Raw genomic sequence first — 26,895 nt, forward strand, 5'->3', positions numbered from 1 at the left:
CTTTTTGCCTGCTTTGCCCCCCATGCTGATGGGAAATGAGGCATCAGGGAATGAACAGACTTGAGGAAGCCCTGATAATATGAGGGACATCCTCCCCGGGGCAAGTACTGTGGAGGAGAAGTTGACACTGCCCTCAGCCTAGGGGGCTCACCATTGTTTCTGGTCTTCAGAACTAAAGGGGGTAGACCTAACACCTTCGTTCACCTGTGAGGTCTGTGCCAGTGCCAATGCTGGACTGACAGGAAAAATTAAAGTGCAGAATTTTATGAATTACATATTTCATTTAAAAACTGAACCGTTGCAGGGTTAATCTTGCGACATCATCACATTCACCCAGTCTCAGGTCTATTTGTTACTGTTTCCCTAGTTTTGTTCTACAGAATCATGGTTCCATTGAATTATTAATAGGAAATCCCTGAAAACAAGGATTCAGAAGTCAAATGAGTTTTGGGGAAGTCATTTGAGTATGCTTCCTTGAGTGGGAGAGAAAGGAGGGAATGACTGCCTCAGTCCAGCGATCACATGGACCCTGGACTCACCCCCTGGAGCTGGCAGCAAGCACAAGCGAAGGTCATCCATGAAATGTGTCAGGGCCACTCAGGGAAGGACCCTCCCTCCTGGTGACTTTGTTTGGGTGGCCTTCAGGAGCAACCCCCAACCCTCCATATTAAAATGCATTTTTGGTGCCATATGAAACAAGTCAGAAAACTCCCAACAAACTCTTCAAACTCCTGCTTTCCAGGAAAATTCCAGAAAGATTCCAGAAATATGGATGTCTCTAAAAGACTATTTTTTTTTAAAAGGTTGAAAGTTGCCTGCAAAAATCTTGAAAAAGAGCAGCAGCAGATACAATATGATTGTATTGTATGAGGATTCAAGACCATCACCTACCTTCCTATTGTTCTAAGATATAGTTTTATAAGCGACAAGTCAGTTATTAAATTCACTGGTTGAGAATGTACCTGTTAGGGAACCATTGACCGTAACTGCCAGCCTTGGCCAAACATGATGATAACCACTTGCCTGTTATCATCATGTCTCATGTTATCACGAGTTGTCTCACAACAGGAGGTCCCGATAAAGAATGAGGTACTGCCACCAAAAACTAACCGAGAGAATTTGAGAGGGACCGAAAGGAGGGAGGACACACCAGCCGATAGTATGTCTTGTAAAACTAATCTGGAGGAATTCAGGAGGGGCAAAAGAGGAGGGAGGAGACATATGTCCTGCCGACCTCCCAGAAACCCTCAAGATGGAATCCATCTTGTCTGAGAGATGCACACGTCACCAGGAAGGGCCCTGAGTCACCCAATATGGGCCGAGCAAGATGACTGGCCAGAGACAACTCAGAAACTAACCCCATTACCATAAAACCTGAGACTGCCAGCCACATGGCAGAGCAGTTCTCCTGGGTTCCCTTACCCTGCTGCTCTCCACCCGGATGCCCCTTCCCAATAAAGTCTTGTGCTTTGTCAGTATGTGTGTCTCCTCGGACAATTCATTTCCGAGTGTCAGACAAGAGCCCCCTCTCAGACATTGGAAGGGATCCCCCTTCCTGCAACATATTTTTATTGATTCCAGACACAACGGCATCGCAGGTTCCCTTCAGTTGAGTAATAACCTGAGGTATAAAGAATTCATTATCCAGTGAAAGTGTTGACTCTTCTGTACGGTATTGGAACGCGCTCCCTTCCTGTTACCTCTTTAATTATCATTTTAATAACAATCCAGTAGTTCACCAAACTCCTCTGCTCAGGCAGGCCCAGAAATGTCCTGGGGGAGGCGGGGGGCGGGGAAATGACTTCCCCCCCACAGTGAACAATACTCCGTGGCTCAGCTTCTTCATCACAACCCAGTATGCGCGAATGTCATGAACAAAGTTCACCCCAATAGTCAAGTCACTTTCTGGGCATCCATGAGACTTGGGGAAGGGCAGGGACCCTTTCAGGCCACAGGGAAGTGGGAGCAGATTGTTGCCACAAGACTGTGGGCCTGTCCTAACTCACTCGGTTAGTTTAACCAGAAAATCAAGCTGGAAGTTGCAAGAGTCAAGTTAGTAACCAGCTGGGACAAAGAGCAATTTCCTTCACCTCTTGGTGCTTCCATTTTCTAATCTGAAAAATGAGGTTTAGACCAGATGATCTGAGGGTCTCCTTTGGCTCCACTTCAAGCCACTAGATGATGGCTCTGTGCAAAGAGGAAGCACATCTTTTTCGTTCACCACTTTAACTCCAGCACCGAGTACGTTTCTAGAACATAACAGGTGTCGAACGGGTATTTTTTTTAAATGTATGAACACTCAAATACAATGCTGAATTCAATCCAAAATATGCAGCTGGTTCATATAATTCACGGCAAAACACCCCTCTTTTCCCTCGAACACTAAAATCCCTTTCATTTTTATCTCAGTTTCCTAGATGAGACCCTAAATAGCCCCCTTACTAGATTTACTTAGCTGGTGTATTGAATAGCATTGTCACCTACCAGAGGTAACATAAATCCTCCAACAAGAACTTTTAGGAAAAAAAATCTGTGAATAATCTAATGCATCAGACTTATTCGCTGATGACAATGTAAGTCACTGAAAAGACCGTTGAGATAGCCAGTGATGACTTGTGATTAGGTTCAGAATGTGAAGAACCATTGCAAAAAAAAAAAAAAACCTGTTACACAGAGGTTCTTACAAAGATAAAAATAGACAGGGCTGGCACAAGAAAATTCTGAAGGTCAGGCATTTTTTCTGTATTTCCAAAGTCCCTTTCTAACCCCTTCCCTGAATTCGGCAAAGGACTCATTATTTATCGTAATTGCAAGTTTAAGCCTTTAGTCTCTTATTGTGCAATTAAAGACATATGTTCAAGGAATTTTGGGCAATGGAAAACAGATGGGGAGATCTTTGGCAGGAGGGTTCAGTGGAAGACAGGGAGATCTTCATACCTCTCACACTCCACTACACGTAAAACTGATCTTAAACCTAAACTTCCTATGGGAACTTTTTGGTTGCCTGGTGGTCTGGGGGTTGAGGTGGAGTGGAAGGTGGCAGAACACTTACCCAAAAGGAATAGGGAGGGTGTCTGACCTATTCCCATCTTCCTGCCACACATGTCCAGGGTCAGGGTCCAGGGATCCCTCTGACTGAGCCCTCTCCCCTTCCTGAGGCCAGTACAATACAGAATAGCCTCAATTCCCTCAAAAAGAGTCATGGGCTATTTTCCTCCCAACCTTGCCCCCACCCTGGCAACCTCAGTTTCTAGGGTTCCTGATCACCCAGTTCTTTAAGACTAACCCCAGCCTTATATAGTAACTGTATTTTTCTGAACAAGATCCATGGACTGACCCATAATCTGGGGAAAAAAAAAAAAGAACAAATACTTGAAATTTGACCTGCATCATAACATTGGAGATGCTCCAACAGGACAGAAGCACAGGCAGCTTGAAGCATTAGGTTGGTGTACAGAAAAGCCCAGCACTGCCCAGAACAAGAGACCCTTACCAGAGAGTATGATCTAGGATCTGAGTGTGATTATATGCATGGCAATGATGGTAACAGTGGGGAAAAAAAAAACAAAAAGCAAAACAAAAACAAACCACAGCACCAGGAAAAACTATTCATGATGAGACCAATTCTTAGTACCGATGAACTAAGCAATGGCAGAAGAAAAGTTACACTTTTCCTGTAAAGGCAATACTAAATGTAATCACTGGAATACTAAATGTAACCATATATCCATGAATGTATAGCCAATTATGGAGCAAATACAATAGAAATTATGTATATCTTAATGTGGTCAAATTTATTGTAGCTTTTACTGTGTAGCAACGCTAAGCTGAACTTCTCAGTCTTCTTAGCTTGTGACTCATGGTTGTCAGACTGTATCTAAAGTAATAAAAGACCACAGTAGTTAAGAAACCTTGATATTATTTGATTTGTCTAATATCCAACCTTGCACCCATATCACCAGATATTATATAAGATACTTATTGCTTTATTTTAAATCTCCATTATTTTATGACTTGATACTATATTGATATTTTAAAATAAAACTTGTGAAATTTTGAGGAGTTACAATTTTTTCTGTTATGGGCAGTATAACGTAGTATTTAAGGAAACCAACATTGTTGTCACGTAAATCTGAGTGTGAATACCACCTATGAAGTGTGTGAACTTAAACTGAGAGACTGTTTTACCTCTACATATCAGTGTGCTCGTCTATAAAATGGGTACAGTGATAGGGATGATTCAATATACCAACCAAGAGTACCACATGAGGGTTGAGGGTCATGGAATCTCAGAGTTAAGTGAGGCCTTTAAATTATCCAGTACAACCTTCTAATTATACTTGCAGAGATCATTCCTCCTTATGTAGAGTTTAAAAACCAAAACCTGGGTGATAATGCTAAGGGAAGGCTAAATGAGTAACCAGGATATCAGATGTGAGGAGTGTTTAGAAGGCTTAAAAAAAATTTTTTTAAAGCTATTTAGCCTGCACTCGTCCAAACATGTGGAGATCAATCTTATTTCTGCAGACCTTATCTACTTAGGAGCTCTTTGAATTCATGCACGCTTAAGCAGTGTAATTAATATTGGTATACTGTATCTTACAGTTTCTCTTTTTTTTTTCCAGTTCTATTTATTAGCATAGCTAACGATTCCAGATCTTGATTATTGAACCTCAAACTGTGCCAGGCACAGGACTTGGAGGTATGCAAGTATCATCTTAGGCAATTTTAAGAACAACTCTGACATGGTTACTATTATTTTCCCCATTTTACATGACTGAACCAAAAATGAGGTTCAGAAAGGCTAAGTAGCATGCCCAAGGTCACAAAACATATAAGAGATTTCAGACAATGGCAAACAAATGCAATGTTACTTTTGCAGAACGGTAGAGAATTGTAGTATCAGTTCTGCATGACTGTATGGACTATTACTCCTATAAACAAAAATGAGTCATTAATCTTCCTTGAAACAAAACTAGCAATCCATTAACTTACCCTACGGCAAAGAATATTCAGTAACATATCTGGAAGAAAAAGAACTAAAGGTCACTATAAACAATTAAAAAATCAAAGTAGCAGTAGTGATGATGATGATAATGATGATGATGGTAGTGTAATGACAGCAACAAGAATTAAGGAAAATAAAGAAGAGCTAGTAATTTCTTAGACTTTTTCCAAGTGTTTTTGTGGAACACCCTTCACTTGAGATCTTCCAAAAGAGACAGATAAATGTAAAATATATTCATCTCCCGAGAAAGGCAGCTGGAATATTCCACCAGATAGTGAGATCTTACAGGCTATACAAGCATAGGAGTAAACCATGTTCTCTAATGTGTTTCTCAATTTTGGCAAGTATACAGATGTTTCATGGATGTGGTCATCAAAAGTCCCTGTTAATATGAGACCAGAATCCTGTGACTACTACAGCTCTGGTAAGAAATCTCCTTCAGGACAGAATCTCAGTTTATAGTAAATGTTTGGTTTATGCTTACCGAGTTCCTCCGGACATGAGTTTAGAAGATATTTTTCATATTGGCCTTAAAGCAAAGTCATACTTTAACAAGCAAAAGCCAGAATCTGAAGCTCCCCTAAGATTCTCCCAGCTTCCCAAGATTCCTGGGTATATGATGCAGTTACAACACATTCATTCAATAATCATTGAATATGTGCTGATGATTTACCTAGTACTGTGCTCTATGCAGTGAGAGGTGCTAGTAAGTGAAGATATGGTCCCCCTGGTGTAAGAGGAAATTAAACATCATGGACTTGGAGACACATGTTATTTACTGTCAACTTTCTCTGGAGTCCATGGACCCTCCAAAGCCTCACAGGGTCTTGGTGCTGATACTCACAGATGGTATCCATAAGTCTCAAATTTCTTTCAGTTGCCAGTTCTTCACCCCCAATCCATTTGTACTGGCTCCCATTCCAGTAGGTACAAAGCTACATCATTCTCCATGAATTTCTCATTTCAAATTGGATGACCTACCTAGAACCACAACCCGGCTTTCTCCAGTGCGCTATAGGGCAACTGGTGTTTTTGCACATTTCCAAGCAGGGAATGGAAAAAGCAGAAAGGGACAGCAGAATAGCTGGGCCCCTTTGCTTGTAACCCAGAATCACAGGATGTTCCTCAGCCTGTTCAAGGTCATAGTCTGAGCCTCAAGCAAAGGCTCTCCTGTGGTCTGCAAATACACCAAGCTCCCTCCTCCTCAAAACCTTCGTATGGCTGTTCCCCTCTGCCTGGGGTGCCCTTCCTCCACGGCTGTGAGCTTCCTTCTCCCACTGCCTTCCAGTTGCTGCTCAAATATCACCTTATCAGAAATGCACCCTCTAACCATCCTATCTAAAATATTAAATCTCGCCATCCTTTCTCCTCTAACATAATTTATTTTTATCACCTATCCCAACCAAAAACCCCACAAATGTTTGTTTATTTTCTGTCTCCTCCCACTAGAAGTAATATCCATGACAATAGGAACTTCATGTGCTTTTTGTTTTCTGCTGATTGCCCACGTCTTGGCAGTTAGGAAGCACTTAATCAGTATATGTTGAGTTAAAACCCCTCAAAAAGTATAAGACAAATCAAGTTGCTCTTAAGTCCAGAGATCCACTGTCTTATTTCTCAGTATTGGTCCTACCCTCCAGATTGTTCAGGTGTTCTCTTTTTTTCCTAGCATCTTGCACTTTGTCCCACACTAACAGAGCCTCGAGAAGGACTTGAGAAAGCATATTAAAGGCTAAGATTTGGACCTTCGCGTCCAGGTTCAAGATCAGATTCGTGGTAAATTCACAGAGAGGCACTAATTGTCTGTTGACTCCACCACAATCCAAAGTTTGATCATGACTTAGAAATGTGAGATTAACTAAGGGAGAGCCAAGTAGCCAGGACACTCAATCTCTTTGAACACAACCAATTTTGAAAGTTAAATGTTTCATGGAATCAATCATGCTTCCTCATTCTCAGTGACCTAAAGCAAGGGCACAGTGAGGTTAAGTAGTTTGCCCAACATCCTACAGTATATCAGCAGAAGTACGGGTCTTGGAAACGACCAGGTTTCCATATTTCCTGCTTGCGACCACTCTGAAACAGAGAACCCTGCAAGGGGCACACACAGTAAGTTCGAGCCCTACTGGTGTAAGGCTGGAGGAAGGAAACACACACACACACACACACACACACACGCATGCATACACACTAACCCCACATACTATGGAATGGATGTAGAGTTGCCCTTCCCAAGTTTTCTATAAAGATGCCTGAATTTACGGTTGGAAAGATAAACACATCTTTTCAGCTCTTGCCAGTCTGGAACCACCACCAGGGTGCCCGGAAGGGACTGAATCACTTGCTCTTCAATTTCCTATAATCTCAAGACAACCCGGATGGTTATACAATTTTCTGTCCTTCACTTCTCCAAGGCAGAAGTGTCCCTTAAGAAACCTGCTTCACCTACAATAAAAAAATGATTTGAGGTTACCTTTATAACATTGTGTAGTATCTCTCCTCAAAGAGCAAATTTTAGGGACTTCCCTGGTGGCACAGTGATAAAGAATCTGCCTGCCAGTGCAGGGGACACAGACTCGATCCCTTACCTGGGAAGATCCCACATGCCGCGGAGCAACTAAGCCAGTGCGCCACAACTACTGAGCCTGCGCTCTACAGCCCACAAGCCACAACTGCTAAGCCCCCGAGCCACAACTACTGAAGCCCACACACCTAGACCCCGTGCTCCACAACAAGAGAAGACACAGCAGTGGGAAGCCCATGCACTGCAACGAAGACTAGCCCCCACTCGCCGCAACTAGAGAAAAGCCCGTGCCCAGCAAAGAAGACCCAACGCAGCCAAAAATAAATAAATAATTTTTTACAAAAAGAGCGAATTTTAGCATTCAGCCTTCAACAATCAGAAGAATAAATCAGGAGTGGTGGAAAGCTTCCGGGAAGATGGCGGAAGAGTAAGACGCGGAGATCACCTTCCTCCCCACAGATACACCAGAAATACACCAGAAATACATCTACACGTGGAACAACTCCTACAGAACACCTACTGAACACTGGCAGAAGACCTCAGACCTCCCAAAAGGCAAGAAACCCCCCACGTACCTGGGTAGGGCAAAAGAAAACAGAATAAACAGAGACAAAAGGATAGGGATGGGGCCCGCACCAGTGGGAGGGAGCTGGGAAGGAGGAAACGTTTCCACACCCTAGAAGCCCCTTCAAGGGCGGAGACTGCGGGTGGCGGAGGGGGGGAGGTTCGAAGCCACGGAGGAGAGCAGAGCAACAGGGGTGCGGAGGGCAAAGCGGAGAGATTCCCGCACAGAGGATCAGTGCCGACCGGCACTCACCAGTCCGAGAGGCTTGTCTGCTCACCTGCCGGGGCGGGCGGGGCTGGGAGCTGAGGCTTGGCCTTCGGTCAGAGCGCAGGGGTTGGCGGCGTGAACACAGCCTGAAGGTGGCTAGTGCGCCACGGCTAGCCGGGAGGGACTCCGGGGGAAAGTCTGGACCTGCCGAAGAGGCAAGAGACTTTTTCTTGCCTCTTTGTTTCCTGGTGCGCGACGAGAGGAGATTAAGAGCGCTGCTTAAAGGAGCTCCAGAGACGGCCGCGAGCCGCGGCTAAAACCGCGGCTCAAAACCGCGGACCCCAGAGACGGGCAGGAGACGCTAAGGCTGCTGCTGCCACCACCAGGAGGCCTGTGTGTGAGCACAGGTCACTATCCACGCCCCCCTTCCCGGGAGCCTGTGCAGCCCGCCACTGCCAGGTTCCCGAGATGCAGAGACAACTACCCCGGATGAACGCACGGCGCACCTCAGGCTGGTGCAACGTCACGCCGGCCTGTGCCGCCGCAGGCCCGCCCCGCACTCCGTGCCCCTCCCTCCCCCCGGCCTGAGTGAGCCAGAGCCCCCGCATCAGCGGCTCCTTTAACCCCGTCCTGTCTGAGTGAAGAACAGACGCCCTCCGGCGACCTACACGCAGAGGCGGGGCCAAATCCAAAGCTGAACCCCTGGGAGCTGTGAGAACAAAGAACAGAAAGGGAAATCTCTCCCAGCAGCCTCAGAAGCAGCGGATTAAAGCTCCACAATCAACTTGATGTACCCTGCATCTGTGGAATACATGAATAGACACAGTCATCCCAAATTAAGGAGGTGGACTTTGAGAGCAAGATTTATGATTTTTTCCCCTTTTCCTCTTTTTGTGAGTGTGTATGTGTATGCTTCTGTGTGAGATTTTGTCTGTATAGCTTTGCTTCCACCATTTGTTCGAGGGTTCTATCCGTCCGTTTTTTTTTAATTTTTTTCTCAATAACTATTTTTTTATTTTAATAACTTTATTATATTTTATCTTATTTTATTTTACTTTATCTTTTCTTTTTTTCCTTCCTTCCTTCCCTCCTTCCTTCCTTCCTCCCTCCCTCCCTCCCTCCTTTCTTTCTTTCTTTCTACTTCTACTAAACCTTTCTTTCTACTTTTTCTCCCTTTTATTCTGAGCCGTGTGGACGAAAGGCACTTGGTGCTGCAGCCAGGAGTCAGTGCTGTGCCTCTGAGGTGGGACAGCCAACTTCAAGACACTGGTCCACAAGAGACCTCCCAGCTCCACATAATATCAAACGGCGAAAATCTCCCAGAGATCTCCATCTCAACACCAGCACCCAGCTTCACTCAACGACCAGCAAGCTACAGTGCTGAACATCCTATGCCAAACAACTAGCAAGACAGGAACACAACCCCACCCATTAGCAGAGAGGCTGCCTAAAATCATAATAAGTCCACAGACACCCCAAAACACACCACCAGAAGTGGACCTGCCCACCAGAAAGACAAGATCCAGCCTCATCCACCAGAACACAGGCACTAGTCCCCTCCACCAGGAAGCCTACACAACCCACTGAACCAACCTTAGCCACTGCGGACAGACACCAAAAACAACGGGAACTATGAACCTGCAGCCTGCAAAAAGGAGACCCCAAACACAGTAAGATAAGCAAAATGAGAAGACAGAAAAACACACAGCAGATGAAGGAGCAAGATAAAAACCCACCAGACCTAACAAATGAAGAGGAAATAGGCATTCTACCTGAAAAAGAACTCAGAATAATGATAGTAAAGATGATCCAAAATCTTGGAAATACAGTAGACAAAATGCAAGAAACATTTAACAAGGACCTAGAAGAACTAAAGATGAAACAAACAACGATGAACAACACAATAAATGAAATGAAAAATACTCAAGATGGGATCAACAGCAGAATAACTGAGGCAGAAGAACGGATAAGTGACCTGGAAGATAAAATAGTGGAAATAACTACTGGAGAGCAGAATAAAGAAAAAAGAATGAAAAGAACTGAGGACAGGCTCAGAGACCTCTAGGACAACATTAAACACACCAACATTCAAATTATAGGGGTTCCAGAAGAAGAAGAGAAAAAGAAAGGGACTGAGAAAATATTTGAACAGATTATAGTTGAAAACTTCCCTAATATGGGAAAGGAAATAGTTAATCAGTTCCAGGAAGCACATAGAGTCACATACAGGATAAATCCAAGGAGAAATATGCCAAGACACATATTAATCAAACTGTCAAAAATTAAATACAAAGAAAGCATATTAAAAGCAGAAAGGGAAAAAAAAAAATAAAACACAAGGGAATCCCCATAAGGTTAACAGCTGATCTTTCAGCAGAAACTCTGCAAGCAAGAAGGGACTGGCAGGACATATTTAAAGTGATGAAGGAGAAAAACCTGCAAGCAAGATTACTCTATGCAGCAAGGATCTCATTCAGATTTGATGGAGAAATTAAAACCTTTACAGACAAGCAAAAGCTGAGAGAGTTCAGCACCACCAAACCAGCTTTACAACAAATGCTAAAGGAACTTCTCTAGGCAGGAAACACAAGAGAAGGAAAAGACCTACAATAACGAACCCAAAACAATTAAGAAAATGGGAATAGGAACATACATATCAATAATTACCTTAAATGTAAATGGACTAAATGCTCCCACCAAAAGACACAGATTGGCTGAATGGATACAAAAACAAGACCCATATATTTGCTGTCTACAGGAGACTCACTTCAGACCTAGAGACACATACAGACTGAAAGTAAGGGGATGGAAAAAGATATTTCATGCAAATGGAAACCAAAAGAAAGCTGGAGTAGCAATTCTCATATCAGACAAAATAGATTTTAAAATAAAGACTATTAGAAGAGACAAAGAAGGACACTACATAATGATCAAGGGATTGATCCAAGAAGAAGATATAACAATTGTAAATATTTATGCACCCAACATAGGAGCACCTGAATACATAAGGCAAATACTAACAGCCATAAAAGGGGAAATCGACAGTAACACATTAATAGTAGGGGACTTTAACACCCCACTTTCACCAATGGAGACATCATGCAAAATGAAAATAAATAAGGAAACACAAGCTTTTAATGATATATTAAACAAGATAGACTTAATTGATATTTATAGGACATTCCATCCAAAACAACAGAATACACATTTTTCTCAAGTGCTCATGGAACATTCTCCAGAATAGATCATATCTTGGGTCACAAATCAAGCCTTGGCAAATTTAAGAAAATTGAAATTCTATCAAGTATATTTTCCAACCACAATGCTATGAGACTAGATATCAATTACAGGAAAAGATCTGTAAAAACTACAAACATATGGAGGCTAAACAATACACTACTTAATAACGAAGTGATCACTGAAGAAATCAAAGAGGAAATAAAAAAATACCTTGAAACAAATGACAATGGAGACATGACGACCCAAAACCTATGGGGTGCAGCAAAAGCAGTTCTAAGAGGGAAGTTTATAGCAATACAATCCTACCTTAAGAAACAGGAAACATCTCGAATCAGCAACCTAACCTTGCACCTAAAGCAATTAGAGAAAGAAGAACAAAAAAACCCCAAAGTTAGCAGAAGGAAAGAAATCATAAAAATCAGATCAGAAATAAATGAAAAAGAAATGAAGGAAACGATAGCGAAGATCAATAAAACTAAAAGCTGGTTCTTTGAAAGAATAAACAAAATTGATAAACCATTAGCCAGACTCATCAAGAAAAAAAGAGAGAAGCCTCAAATCAATAGAATTAGAAATGAAAAAGGAGAAGTAACAACTGACACTGCAGAAATACAAAAGATCATGAGCGACTACTACAAGCAACTCTATGCCAATAAAATGGACAACCTGGAAGAAATGGACAAATTCTTAAAAATGCACAACCAGCCAAGATTGAATCAGGAAGAAACAGAAAATATGAACAGACCAATCACAAGCACTGAAATTGAAACTGTGATTAAAAATCTTCCAACAAACAAAAGCCCAGCACCAGATGGCTTCACAGGCAAATTCTATCAAACATTTAGAGAAGAGCTAACACCTATCCTTCTCAAACTCTTCCAAAATATAGCAGAGGGAGGAACACTCCCAAACTCATTCTACGAGGACACCGTCACCCTGATACCAAAACCAGACAAGGATGTCACAAAGAAAGAAAACTATAGGCGAATATCACTGATGAACATAGATGCAAAAATCCTCAACAAAATACCAGCAAACAGAATCCAACAGCACATTAAACGGATCATACACCATGATCAAGTGGGGTTTATTCCAGGAATGCAAGGATTCTTAAATATACGCAAATCAATCAATGTGATATACCATATTAACAAATTGAAGGAGAAAAATCATATGATCATCTCAATAGATGCAGAGAAAGCTTTCGACAAAATTCAACACCCATTTATGATAAAAACCCTGCAGAAAGTAGGCATAGAGGGAACTTTCCTCAACATAATAAAGGTCATATATGACAAACCCATAGCCAACATCATCCTCAGTGGTGAAAAACTGAAAGCATTTTCACTAAGATCAGCAACAAGACAAGGTTGCCCAATCTCACCACTCTTATTCAACACAGTTTTGGAAGTTTTAGCCACAGCAATCCGAGAAGAAAGGGAAATGATAGGAATCCAAATCAGCAAAGAAGAAGTAAAGCTGTCACTGTTTTCAGATGACATGATACTATACATAGAGAATCCTAAAGATGCTCCCAGAAAATTACTAGAGCTAATCAATGAATTTGGTAAAGTAGCAGGATACAAAATTAATGCACAGAAATCTCTGGCATTCCTATACACTAATGATGAAAAATCTGAAAGTGAAATCAAGGAAACACTCCCATTTACCACTGCAACAAAAAGAATAAAATATCTAGGAATAATCCTACTTAAGGAGACAAAAGACCTGTATGCAGAAAATTATAAGACACTGATGAAAGAAATTAAAGATACAAATAGATGGAGAGATATACCATGTTCTTGGATTGGGAGAATCAATATTGTGAAAATGACTCTACTACCCAAAGCAATCTACAGATTCAATGCAATCCCTATCAAACTACCACTGGCATGTCTCACAGAACTAGTGCAAAAAATTTCACAATTTGTATGGAAACACGAAAGACCCCGAATAGCCAAAGCAATCTTGAGAAAGAAAAACAGAGCTGGAGGAATCAGGCTCCCTGACTTCAGACTATACTACAAAGCTACAGTAATCAAGACAGTATGGTACTGGCACAGAAACAGAAAGATAGATCAATGGAACAGGATAGAAAGCCCAGAGATAAACCCACACACATATGGTCACCTTATCTTTGATAAAGGAGGCAGGAATGTACAGTGGAGAAAGGACAGCCTCTTCAATAAGTGGTGCTGGGAAAACTGGACAAGTACATGTAAAAGTATGAGATTAGATCAGTCCCTAACACCATACACAAAAATAAGCCCAAAATGGATTAAAGACCTAAATGTAAGGCCAGAAACTATCAAAGTCTTAGAGGAAAACATAGGCAGAACACTCTATGACATAAATCACAGCAAGATCCTTTTTGATCCACCTCCTAGAGAAATGGAAATAAAAACAATGGGACCTAATGAAACTTAATAGCTTTTGCACAGCAAAGGAAACCATAAACAAGACCAAAAGACAACCCTCAGAATGGGAGAAAATATTTGCAAATGAAGCAACTGACAAAGGATTAATCTCCAAAATTTATAAGCAACTCATGCACCTCAATAACAAAGAAACAAACAACCCAATCCCAAAATGGGCAGAAGACCTAAATAGACATTTCTCCAAAGAAGGTATACAGACTGCCAACAAACACATGAAAGAATGCTCAACATCATTAATCATTAGAGAAATGCAAATCAAAACTACAATGAGATATCATCTCACACCAGTCAGAATGGCCATCATCAAAAAATCTAGAAACAATAAATGCTGGAGAGGGTGTGGAGAAAAGGGAACCCTCTTGCACTGTTGGTGGGAATGTAAATTGATAAAGCCACTGTGAGAACAGTATGGAGGTTCCTTAAAAAACTACAAATAGAACTACCATTTGACCCAACAATCCCACTACTGGGCATATACCCTGAGAAACCATAATTCAAAAAGAATCATGTACCGAAATGTTCATTGCAGCTCTATTTTCAATAGCCCGGAGATGGAAACAACCTAAGTGTCCATCATAGGATGAATGGATAAAGAAGATGTGGCACATATACACAATGGAATATTACTCAGACATAAAAAGAAACGAAATTGAGCTATTTGTAATGAGGTGGATAGACCTAGAGTCTGTCATACAGAGTGAAGTAAGACAGAAAGAGAAAGACAAATACCGTATGCTAACACTTATATATGGAATTTAAGGGAAAAAAAATGTCATGGAGAACCTAGGGGTTAGACAGGAATAAAGACACAGACCTACTAGAGAATGGAGTTGAGGATATGGGGAGGGGCAAGGGTAAGCTGTGACAGAGCGCGAGAGAGACATGGACATATATACACTACCAAATGTAAATTAGATAGCTAGTGGGAAGCAGCCGCATAGCACAGGGAGATCATCTCGGTGCTTTGTGACCGCCTGGAGGGGTGGGATAGGGAGGGTGGGAGGGAGGGAGATGCAAGAGGGAAGAGATATGGGAACATATGTATATGTATAACGGATTCACTTTGTTATAAAGCAGAAACTAACACACCATTGTAAGGCAATTATACTCCAATAAAGATGTAAAAAATAAAAAAACAAGAATAAATCAAACAACAGATGTAAAAGACTTGGAAACAACTGAGGAAATGTAGACAACTAACATACTTTCTACCATCTTCTTTCCTTTTTTTTCTCTTCCTTTCATGACTTTGTTAATCCCTTATTACCAGCTCTTCTTCAATAACCTCCCCATCACACACCCTTTCAATATCTCCTGATTTCAATCTGATACATAAATCCAACAACTTAATTCTTTAGTTGATATTGTTGGGCCCTTGATATCCACTTGAAATCAGTCCTTCCTACTGCGGTAGTTACGTTCCCCCACAACCTGATGTCACTGGACTATGGTGGTCCTCAATGGTGGGGGGCAGATTTGGCCATGTCTGCAGACATTTCTGTTTGTCACAACTGGCGGAGGCATTTTACTGGCATCTGCTGCTAAACATTCTGTGATGCCCAAGACAGCCCACTACAACAAAAATTTATCCAGCCCATGTCAGTAGTACAGAGGATGAGAGATCCTGCTCTGTAGCTTTCTCTCCACTTTTTTTTTTTTTCCAGTCAACTCTTTAATAGATGACTTGCAATCTCCTAGATGTGGCTCATGTGTTCAAACCCTCCAGCTTCCTGTGATATATAATTATATATATACATACACACACACACACACACACACACACACACACACACACACGGTCTTCTATCTCACTCCTGGCACAGGGCTCTAAAAACTCTTGGAATTTTCCAAGTGAAAAGAACTATAAAGCTGTCTTTTGTTATGTTAATGAGGTGACTCTTGGAAAACACCTAAGGATGGGGTATGGTTGCCAGGGGACCCAACCTTGTGATTAGAAGGTTGGAATTTTCAGTCCCTCCCCAATGACTTCTGGGGATGGGGCGGGGGGAGGTAGCTGTAGGTTAAATCAATAGCCAATGGCCAATGACTTAGTCATGACTGTGTAATGAAGCCTCCGTAAAAACCGAAAAAGGACAGGGTTCAGACAGCTTCCAGGTTGGGGAAACAGAACACCTCCATGTGCCACCATGCTGGGCCCAAACCTCACAGGACAGAAGTTCATTTGCTTCACACCTCACCCTATGTATTCTTTCATCTGGCTGTTGCTCCGTATCCTTTAATATCCTTTGTAATAAATACCAAGGATTACCAATATCCTTGGTAATCTAGTGAGTAAAGGGATGTCCTGAGTTCGGTGAGCCATTCTAGCAAATTAATCAAACCCAAGGAAGGGCTCAGGGGATTTATAGCTGGTTGGTGAGAAGCACAGGTAACAACCTGGACTTGCTATTGGCATCTGAAGTGGGGGCAGTCTCGTGAGATTGAGCCCTTAACCTGTGGGGTCTGATGTTACCTCCAGGTCGACAGTGTCAGAATTGAGTTGAACTGTAGGATACTCAGCTAGCATCAGAGAATTTCTTGGTGGAATTGAGAATCAGAGGCTTATCCCCTCTATGTCCTCTCTCCACCTGGAGAGCCCCAGGCCTTTTAGTCTGCTGGCAGATGCCTGTCTTTTCTCTAAGGCCCACCTCCTCCTTGAAAGATTCCTGGATGGATGTGCTCTTACTTTTCTAAATTTGAAGAGTGCTTTGGTAGTCCTCTTTTATGAAATTTACCACATATAATCTGGAATTATATACTGTAGGCTCCGAGAAAGGACCGTGTTTTTTGAAGGCCATATCACCAGTGCCTAGAACAGTGCCTGGAATAGAGCAAATGCTAAATAACACTTAATCAAAGGAGGAATTATCTGTGCTCTAGATTTTTCGCTCTCCGATCAGAATGAACACCTCCAGTTCTTCCCTGAATCCTTGCATTACCCCTTCCACCTGGAAGATGCTTAATAAATATTCACTAAATGTCTGAATAATTAACAAGTACACACATATTTGGATAGAAATATTAAATGCTTAAATGTAAAAAAATAAATACAGTATATATTAACTAAATACATAACTGAAATAAATGGGCAAAAATGAAATAAGTTTCAGGCTGCAGAAATCTAAGTCCTAGGCAAGAGTTCACCCATCTCAACTTTTAATTATATCAGAGAATTCATGTCACAAGTATGTTCCAATGTCTTACACTTCCTCCTCTTTAAAAAGCACTGAAATGCACATTGAAATGTTAATTGCTCATCTGGAGAACACATGAAACAGAAAACACGCAAAGACGGGATGTGCTGTTGGCTGCCTGTGCCTGAATATGCCCTGAAACACTGATTTCAGTTTTTAGTGACGTGTTATAAACCTCTTGCAACACAGAGATACCAACAAGTAGAGTAACTGTGACCAAATCATCATGACAGTAGTTAAGAAATGAGAGGGAGACAGCATTAAACTTGGGTCCCTAACAGCTGACATATCTAACATGTTGATATTTATCAAAATTTTCTCACATCCCATATTGAGTGAAGATGGAAATCTATAGCCCCTTGTAATGTCCCGCAGACTCCCTCTATTCTCGATGTGGCATTTCATAATCCTTCATCTTTCTTGTTCCAGACACACTGATTCCATCATTTTTACCTTTTCTCATAGGTTCTATTTTCCTCCTCATAATCATTCTTCCATGTAATCCCTATTCCTCACAAATTATATGGATAGAAACAAATCTAACATTTTAATTAGCACTTATTGTATGTCAGACACCCTCCTAAGCACTTTACCTACATTATCTTATCTACTTCTTACAAAAATCCCCAAACATATGGGCTATTAATACCCACATTTTCACATTAGGAAATTGAGGCTCAGAGAGTTTGAGAAACTGGCCCAAGTTCTCACATCTAAATGACTCAGCATTCTTGTCAGTGTGAGTGGCCTCTGTATCAATTTTAAGATATCTTTAAACTCATTTGGCTTTTAGTAAATATTTGTCGGGTACCAACAATGAGCCAGGCCTTGGATTAAAAAAATGGAAAGCAATAAGGGATGCAATCATTCCTCTCGGGAAGCTTATAGACCACAGAAAAAGATAGGTATTAATGAAATTATCGTTATAATTGACACAAATTAACAAACCAAGCTAAGTTGTCAGATGCAAAAGAAACAGAGGGTCTGAGAATATATATTTAAAGAATCTACTTAGGACTCTGAGTCAGGAAAGTCTTCCCTGTGGAAGCTTTTTCAGCTGAGGTCTGAAGGATGGATAGGAGTTAATTAGGATTGGGGAATTGGGATGGAGAATGGGTGGGAAGCATTTCAGAAAGAACAGTGAGTACGGAGGCCATGAAGGGAAGGAGCATGGCACAGTCAGCAAACTTAAAGGGGTAGAGGGAAAGCAGGGCAGGATGAAGGTAGATGGGGCCGGTCTAGTTTGGGTTCCAGAGAACCAGATTTGGAGGCAAGGATTGGGTTCAGGTTGTTTAATTAGGAGATGATTCCAGAGCACTCAGTGAGGGAGGAAGAAAGAGAGAGAGAGAGAAGGGAGGAAAGCAATAATGGGGCAGTAATGAGAGGCTTTCTGCTGTGAGCCCAGTTCAACCAGGACCCCTGAGAGACCGTACAGAACATACCTCAGATTTGCCCCTCTGTGGAGGAAGAAAGGTGAACCGATCCATTGATCCCTGACCCTGATCCCCACTGGTTCAGGGTGCTCCTGGGGACCTGGCAGTGCCTCCCAGAAAAGAGAGAGCAGGGCGCTGTTTGCAGAGAGAGGAACCACCCCAGGTGTAGTAAACAGGCAGAGCAGGGCCAGCATCTGCTTCAGGCCCCACAGGACTCCACCCTGTGACCCTGGGGAGCTAGTCAGGGGCCCTCACTGGGGGAGGCGATAAGCTAATCAGATTTGGGTTTGGAGCACTGACTCTCTGTGATGTGGAGAACAGGTTGGAGGCAGCCTAGGTGGATGTCATGAGACAGCTAGGAAGTTACCGCAGTGGTCCAGGCAGGACCGGCTACTTAATTTGTAGGAATCAGTGCAAAATGACACTGTGAGGCCCCTTGTTCACAAAGCAGGATAAAAGTCCTTCTAAAGATATGTATTTAAAGTGCTTTTAAAGGTACAAAGCTGTTTCCTTTCTTCTTCAGTCTCTCTCTCTCTCTCAATCTGTGCTGGTGGTTTTTATTTCCTGTTCAGTGTCGTGCTCCCTTGGTCGTGGGGATAGCATGGGGCGACACTCACAGGCGCCTGGGGGTCCTGTCCTGCCATCTTCCAGACTAAAGTGCTATACCTCAGCTAGGAGTGGGGAAGTGAGCTAGGTATCTCCCCTTTTCATAGGCCTGCCTCCCAACCCATAGCAAAGGGTGACCTTCAAAAATATTGCAGCCACCGTGCCAGGACATGCTAGGTACCCGGACTGGGGGTGGGTAGGCTCACCCTCACCGAGTCACCTGCCAACTGCACCTTGGCACTGCCAGTCCTGGACAGGAATGGGCATCTCCATTCCCTGTCCCAAGATCCCACACTCAACCCCAAACCTCCCCACACGTGCCCAGGTCCCCATCAGAGGCAGAAGGTGGTGAAGAGACTAGGCAGAGTCTGGGGTGCCAGGGACCAGGGATTTAGTAGCCAATAATTATCTGAGGAGGCGGGAGGCAGCAGGAGATGGGATCACGTGTTAGCCAAGACTCCAAGCCCCCAGTGCCTGCTCTACTCTCCCATTGGACTTCACTTACAAAATACAAATTCAAATACAAAATTATCGCTAAGAACTTCGAGAGAGCTAATGCACAGCAGTAAACCCCACGTGAAGGGTTCTTTAGAGTGTGGGACCCTGTGTGACTGGTCACATGCTCATGAAACTGGCCATGAGATTAAGAGAGAGGACGCTACCTGGGCTAGTTGAGGAGTCATGCAGAAGTAAACCAACCTTTAAAATATCTTCGAGATAAACTTAACGGCAGTTGGTTACGAATTCGGTCTGGATGGGTAGGATGGGACAAGGTGTGCCATTCTACCCATCCAGACCAAATTCATAACCATTCCATTCTGTCAAGGGACAGAAAGTGTGCACCTGTGGAGGTCAATCTGCCTGGACCTCCCTTCAAGGAAGGATTCAGCTGTAAGAAGTGCGGGAAGCTGACAGCCTCCAACTGTTGGCACCTTCAGGGCCTGCGCTTCCACTTCTGTGCTGAAGCCCCCAGTGTTCGCAGGCAGCCCTCAGCCACGATGGCACACGGCAGGGACACCAGGGTCTGCTCCTTCCTGCCCAATACGGGACTCCTGCAATGGCCATCTCTTTCTAGGGAACTCCCTTTAGGGTTTTCCAAGACTCTGTCAGATCTGCGTTGTAGTTTGAGACTCCCCTTGCTGCATCCTGCCTCCCCCACGTTTCCTTTCACAGATGTGAGATCTGCACTGGTCTCAGAACGCTTTCCCTGCCCAATCCTGTTCCTCCCCACTTATGTCTTTTACAGGCATTATCCCTCCACTCCCTAGACCTCCTGCACTTCTAACTCTATCTCAGCATCTGCTTCCCAGGGAATTCAACTCACACAGAGTGTCAGAGATGTCTTCTAGTCATCCATTTCGTGCATCTGCCTGGACCCACTGGGATGCTGAGAAACAGCAGGTCTATTGTGCATCAATGCAAACATCATGGAGCACCATTTCTGGCAAGCACTGCGCTCAGTACAATGGAGCATGCAAATTAACATCTGATAAAATCACTGTGCTTCAAGAAGGCTCTTGTCTAGATGGGAAGATGAGGCACAAACAAAATGAACAGATGGCTTTTTCAAGCACCTAACAAGAATTCCTTGCAAGAAATTAAAAACCTCCAGATGTAGAGACAGACCACACCTCAAAGATGAGACAGCAAGTTTCTTCTGCCAACCTAGATATAGTTTCCAGATTGTGTGTGTGTGTGTGTGTGTGTGTGTTAAAGTTGCATAACTTCTCATTTCTCTAAAAAGTCAATATTTTATAAACCAAGAAACCCACCTAGACTTCCAGAAGAGTCTAAACCAGACCCCAACCTTATGTCTAAGTGATTGTCAAGTTTGAACTTTCCAATAGGTCTCCAGAGATTGGATATGAGTCAGGCCTGGGTGGGGACCTGCAAAACAGGCCAGTGGTCCTCTCTAAAGGCCCAGTGCCCAGCTCCACCAGGCACGGCAGGGCTAATTTGGAAAGTCACTCACAAGGACTTGACTGTTTTGTCCTTGACATCAAAGGATTGATGCTCCATCTGTCAATTCTCACTTTTATCTGCTTGTTCTTTATTGCAAACATTTGTAAACTGAGGCTTATGGAATTAATCAACTCCAAATAAGACGATCATTCACTACATCCCTGCCAGCTGTCCTAATGGAGCAAAGAGAATCATGGAATCAAATGCCAAGCTTCATGGTACTTAATTTGGAAAGCAGTACCTAGAATGACTCTTACCTTGGACAGGAGCCCCACCCTCCCCACCACGCCACTGCACATTCATCCCCTCACTCACAATTCAATGACAATGCACATTTCCTCTCTTGGTGAGCCAGGAATGCTGCTGGAGAAGGAGAATGAGCATTAAGCCTTTCTGCACACGTGGACCTGATCCAGCCATCCACATGGGTTCTCTGATAAGCCATTCTGCATTGGCATTGAAATATCTCAAATCATGGGTGCTTCTTTTTTCTTTTTTCTTTTTTTTTTTTTTTTGCGGTACGCGGGCCTCTCACTGTTGTGGCCTCTCCTGTTGCAGAACACAGGCTCCGGACGCGCAGGCTCAGCGGCCATGGCTCACGGGCCTAGCCGCTCCGCGGCATGTGAGATCTTCCCGGACCGGGGCACGAACCTGCGTCCCCTGCATCGGCAGGCGGACTCTCAACCACTGCGCCACCAGGGAAGCCCACGGGTGATTCTTGGCAATGGTCCTTACTAGTCAAAATGGACAGATTAAAGCCCTGGATCACAGCCAACTGCCTTGCAGGCTTTGAGTAAACTACTCACAACAAGAGTCTTGGAGGGAAGGAATTTTATTTACCCCCCCACCCCCCGCGCTCCCCAGGTGAATAGGGTGAGGTCCAGGGAAAAGGAAAGCTACCAGTCTCTGGGTCTTCACCCTCAACTGCATTTTCATGTGTCAGATGGAGGAAGATAGGGCAGTTACGAAGGAGGAGAGCATGGGGTGGACTGACCAGTCCCTGGGGAAATCCCAACTGCAGAAGACCCTGATGACACATTGAAATAAAATTACAAATCATGGTCATGCACAGAATTATTAGGTCTGCGTTTGTAAGGCTGTATTATTTTAAATCCCCTTGGACTTACGTTTCTAAGCCTAACAAGAGGAAATAGTCGTGTGGATTCAAAGTCTCTACCTTGTTGTTCATATGAATTGCCATCTCGTCCATCAGTCTGATTCACGCCAGCACCACAGGCCCCAGTCAGGTTCTGTACATCGGATTCTGAAGCTGAAACAGGCCAGCCCTGAGAATTCTGGAAGCCGTTCTGCCGGGTGACAGCTCTTCCCACCGGAAGGGCACATCATGCTGCGTAAGCCTCTCTTCCCACCCCCTAGATCCTCTCCCAACCCCAAGCCCCTACATTTGTAAACCTGGATCTTGCCTGAGAGACACAAGAGGAAGAGAATCATGGTATGTGCTAGACAATTCTAAAAGCCACCACAGTTGTTACAGGAGGTCATTGTGCCAGAGGGCTTCGGACAGGCAGACACTCAGCCAAGGAGAAAGCATGGTACTGGATAGGGGATGGTAGACTCGGTGCTGAGCTACCAAGTACCATCATGGTCATCAACCCCTTCGATGACCCCATGGTCATCAACGTGCCTTCCTTTCATAGTTGAAGAAATCGAAACCCAAAGATGGGATGGAGCTTGCACAGTCGCAGAGCAGAGCCCCAGCGAGGCCCTGGAGATCCCGATTCTGGTCCTGTTCTTTCCACTGCTGCAGGCTGACCGGGCCACCAGAGATGCCGGTGGAGTCAGAGGAAGGACTGTGGGGAACGTCTGCTTGAAGGACCACAACCCGGAGAGCAGCGTCCACACTCTTGGGATCAGGACCCCAGCTCCTCTGTCTTTGTTCTCGTCCCTCTCCATGGCTAGTGCCAGTAACTCCTCTCACGAAAGTACCTCCTAATGCCAAGCTTGGGAACACCCTAAGCAGAAGGCCAGCTCCATGTGCCACGTGCACACATAGGAGGAGGAGGGGAGAAAAACTCCCCTATAAAAACACAAGATACAGAGCAGCAACAGCAGAAGACAAGTAAAAATGGTAACAAACAAACAAGCAAAAAAGCCTTTTCAGTTCAGCAAACATTCACCAAACACCAAAAGTACCCAGTGTTGTGCTGGGCAAAGTGTGTGTGGACGGGGTCCGGGGAGGGATGCGGGGAGGAGCTGGGTGGGTGAGACCTAAAAGAGACTCATCAAGCTGGTGCCCTCCAGGAGCTTGCATTTCAAGGGTATGGGGTGGGGCAGAGACCTTCTCTCTATTAACCGCACTACAAATCATGCTTTCAAAGTTGCTCACGTTGCGGCAGACGAGGTCAAAGCGACCCAAGCTCGCTTCCATTTCTCACACTCACCAGTGCATGGGGAAAAGTGAATTTCAGAAGTGAACCCCAAACACAAATGTGTAAATGGCGTGAGCCTGGTAATTGCTGGTGTTTTCAAATGTTTTCTTTCTCACTGTACTACACGGAATTTTGCTTCTTTGAGTTGGTTTGGTCCTGGCTGTAAATAGCATCTGTCAACCATATGCCTCTTTGGATCACCAGGGACAAAGCTCTAGCATCAGGCTGTGCACATGAGGCTGCGGCAGCTTCCTGGAGTCCTCCAGGCTCCACGTCCCTGCCCTGCCTTCTCGAGTCACTGTCCTTGACTCGCGTGACTTGTGTCAAATGATTCTTGTTACTTGGCAACAGGTGGCCTGCAGAGATCTGGCTTTCTGACGAATTCAGGACCACCCTGAATCACCTGGGAGGGAACATGAGAGGGGAGGGACCGCCCCCCACCCTGGCTTTCCTGCGGTTAACCAAACCCTCAGCTATTTTTAAGCATCTGCCAAAGCCTGCCACATGTGTCGTCACGGTCTTCACACGCGCCGCCACCTTTGACAAAGACAGTCAATCTGCAGTGTGTTTTCTGGGCAATGCTGTCCATGCATGCTGCCCCATTGATGCTTATCCTCCAAACAGAATTGTGTCCGAGTAGAAGGCATTTTGGAAGCTCACACAGAGGTGGATTTTCTCATATGCAAACAGACACAGGAAAAATCTACCTTTTCTGTCTCTATTCTAAACCGAGGATTCTGACCAATTTCTGCTTTGGGGCAAAGAGCATCCACAACCACATGCTGAGGGGAGCCTTAGCACAGCTACCCATCTTCATTGTCAAAACATAAGTTTATCCAGCTCGGGATACTGTGATCCTCGAGACCCAGGGGGAGAAAAGATGGATCCTCTCTATGCTGGATCAGGAGCTGCTTTTCCTTTGCTCTGTGGTCAGCCCAGCTCTCTGTGCCCCCGCTCCAAGATCAGCCCTGGAGGCGTGGAGAGGCTGGGCTTCAAGAGAGGATGCCGGAGCACAGAGTACTGAGACCACTATGGTGACCCTGGGCCACTCATGGTTTTGACATGTCCCATATTTTAAGAGGCTAAATTTTCTTTTAGCTTTCTGAGTGCTTCCATCTCTCTGCTTTAGCAGAAACACAGTTATTAAAGCTATTTGTTAAACAAATATTTCTTTGTTCCAGGCACTACTATGTTCCAGGCACTGTTGTAGGCAACAGAGATGATGTAACTGCCCATCTGGTGCTTCCATTCTAATGTGGGGGGTAAGTGGGGACACAGATGATAAATAATAAGTAATCATAGAGTAAAATAAGCAAATAACCCCAAAACAAGAGTCCATCCTGTGTGCAGGATGTGGGTACCAATGACATTTGAGCACTAACTCTGTGTTTCACTGCCCTTCACTAATACTGTGGTTCTTATAAACTGAAGGTTTGCGACAACCCTGACTCAAGCAAGTCTATCGGGACCATTTTTCCAAGCGCGTTATTTTTTTTCTTTAAGATTTTTTGATGTGGACCATTTTTATTTTTAAAGTCTTTATTGAATTTGTTACAATACTGCTTCTGTTTTATGTTTTGGTTTTTGGGCCACGAGGCATGTGGGATCTTAGGTCCTCGACCAGGGATCAAACCCACACTCCCTGCATTGGAAGGCAAAGTCTCAGCCACTGGACCGCCAGGGAAGTCCCGAGCACATTTTTTTAAATTAAGGTATGTACATTGTTTTTTTAGATATAATGCTATTGCACACTTAATAGACTACAGTATAGTATAAATACAATTTTTACCTGCACTGGGAACCCAGAAAATTCATGTGACTTGCTTTATTGCGATATTCACTTTATTGCAGTGGTCTGGAACTGAAACTCAAAGTATCTCTGAGGTATGCTTATATACTGAAAGGGCTTCGTACATCATAGTGTATTTTAAAAAGGTTAGATGTGGATTTATTTTTAAATCTTTTCTCATTCAAATTGAGAACAAAGTATGTCTCTTGGCTACTAATTAAACCTTGTTTATATCTCTTATTTCTGGGAAGAAAAAAACCTGCAAGATTACTATTACATTGGTGGTCGCCTGAAGTGAGGTCCCTTATCTGCACATAAGATGACAACTCCTCCACTGTGGGTAATGGCCACCTGGGGTTACTTGGAAATAAGGGAATTTTCCTCTTTAATATCTAACATTCTGTAACATTAATAATCCATTGTTTAAACTCTCAATCCTCACGGTGACATCATAGGCTCATCTTTCCAACCATTTTATAAATGAACACACTGAGGTTGAAAGGATTAAAAAAGGGTACCAGCAGGAAAGCTGACTGAATAATCTCTGGTCCTGTAAATGTCACCTAGACATTTATCCCACTTAAGAGGAATAATATGTACCCCCAAAAGCTAAAAGGTGACTGCTTGGAAAGTTGGTGTGGGAAATAGCAATTAGTGTGAGAGGCAGGAAAATGTTAAAATACAAGTAGCAGAGAGGAAATGATGTAGCCTTCCTACCTCTTATCCCTGAGTGCTTTGGGGAGCCTGTCTGGGGACAGCAGTCTCAGGAAACCCCGAAGCTGTTGCGTGTCTTCACCTCTGGGCTGTTTTTTACGTTCATTAAGGAGATCTTTTCCATCAGCCTTATCATCTCTTTCTTGGCTTCGGGTCAGGTTGACTCAGACCTGAAACACTTCCTTTCACAAAGGCCAATCATTTGTCTAGACACATGTCTCCTACCAAAACTTGCTGGCCAGGGTCAAGGGAGAGGCAGAACAGCACGCAGGTTCTCTTGGATGACTGTACCTTACGGGCAGAGGGCTGAGAGTAGGGGAGACAGGGAAGGGGTAGGGAGCTGGGAATGGGTTGATGACACATAAAGTAAGCAACTGAAGGCACTTTGAACTCTCTCTGTTTGAAAAGGATAAGGGGACCAGTTTGGAGGACCCCTGGAAGGCTTTACAAATCCAGACCAGGACTAGTTTCAAAGACCCCAGGGCCTTTGTTCATCCTGTTCCCTCTGCCTGGACCACTTTCTAATCTTCATCTCTACTTCCTCTTCCCCTGGCCAACTTTATTCATTCTTCAGGTCTTACAGTAAAAGCCACTTCCTCAGGAAAGCTTTCCCCAGCCCTCACAGGCTAGGGGAGGTGACCATTATACGTTCTCATCACACCCTGTACTTTGCCCACCTAGCTCTCATTGGCACTATAATTAAATTATGATGTGTGTGTGGCTTTTGGAAAATGACCACACCATAGTCAATCGTTGTAAAGTTTGTAAATTATCTTATAATCGGCCAAATTGTAATTTTTAGGCAGCAATATTATACAAAAAAAA

At 43.6% G+C, this 26,895-nt stretch overlaps 1 long non-coding RNA gene across 1 annotated transcript in view; it reads right to left on the reverse strand.

The window, feature by feature from the left end:
• Positions 1-26,223, reverse strand: part of LOC137227179 (uncharacterized) — a 245,000-nt gene extending 218,777 nt beyond the window's left edge. The window contains exon 1 of the long non-coding RNA XR_010944734.1: positions 26,074-26,223. This is a non-coding gene — a long non-coding RNA (uncharacterized lncRNA). The remainder of the gene's footprint in view (positions 1-26,073) is intronic.
• Positions 26,224-26,895: the final 672 nt, after the last annotated feature.

The sequence above is a fragment of the Pseudorca crassidens genome, chromosome 1 (genome assembly GCF_039906515.1).
Source record: "Pseudorca crassidens isolate mPseCra1 chromosome 1, mPseCra1.hap1, whole genome shotgun sequence".
In the NCBI taxonomy this organism is placed as follows: Eukaryota; Metazoa; Chordata; class Mammalia; order Artiodactyla; family Delphinidae; genus Pseudorca; species Pseudorca crassidens.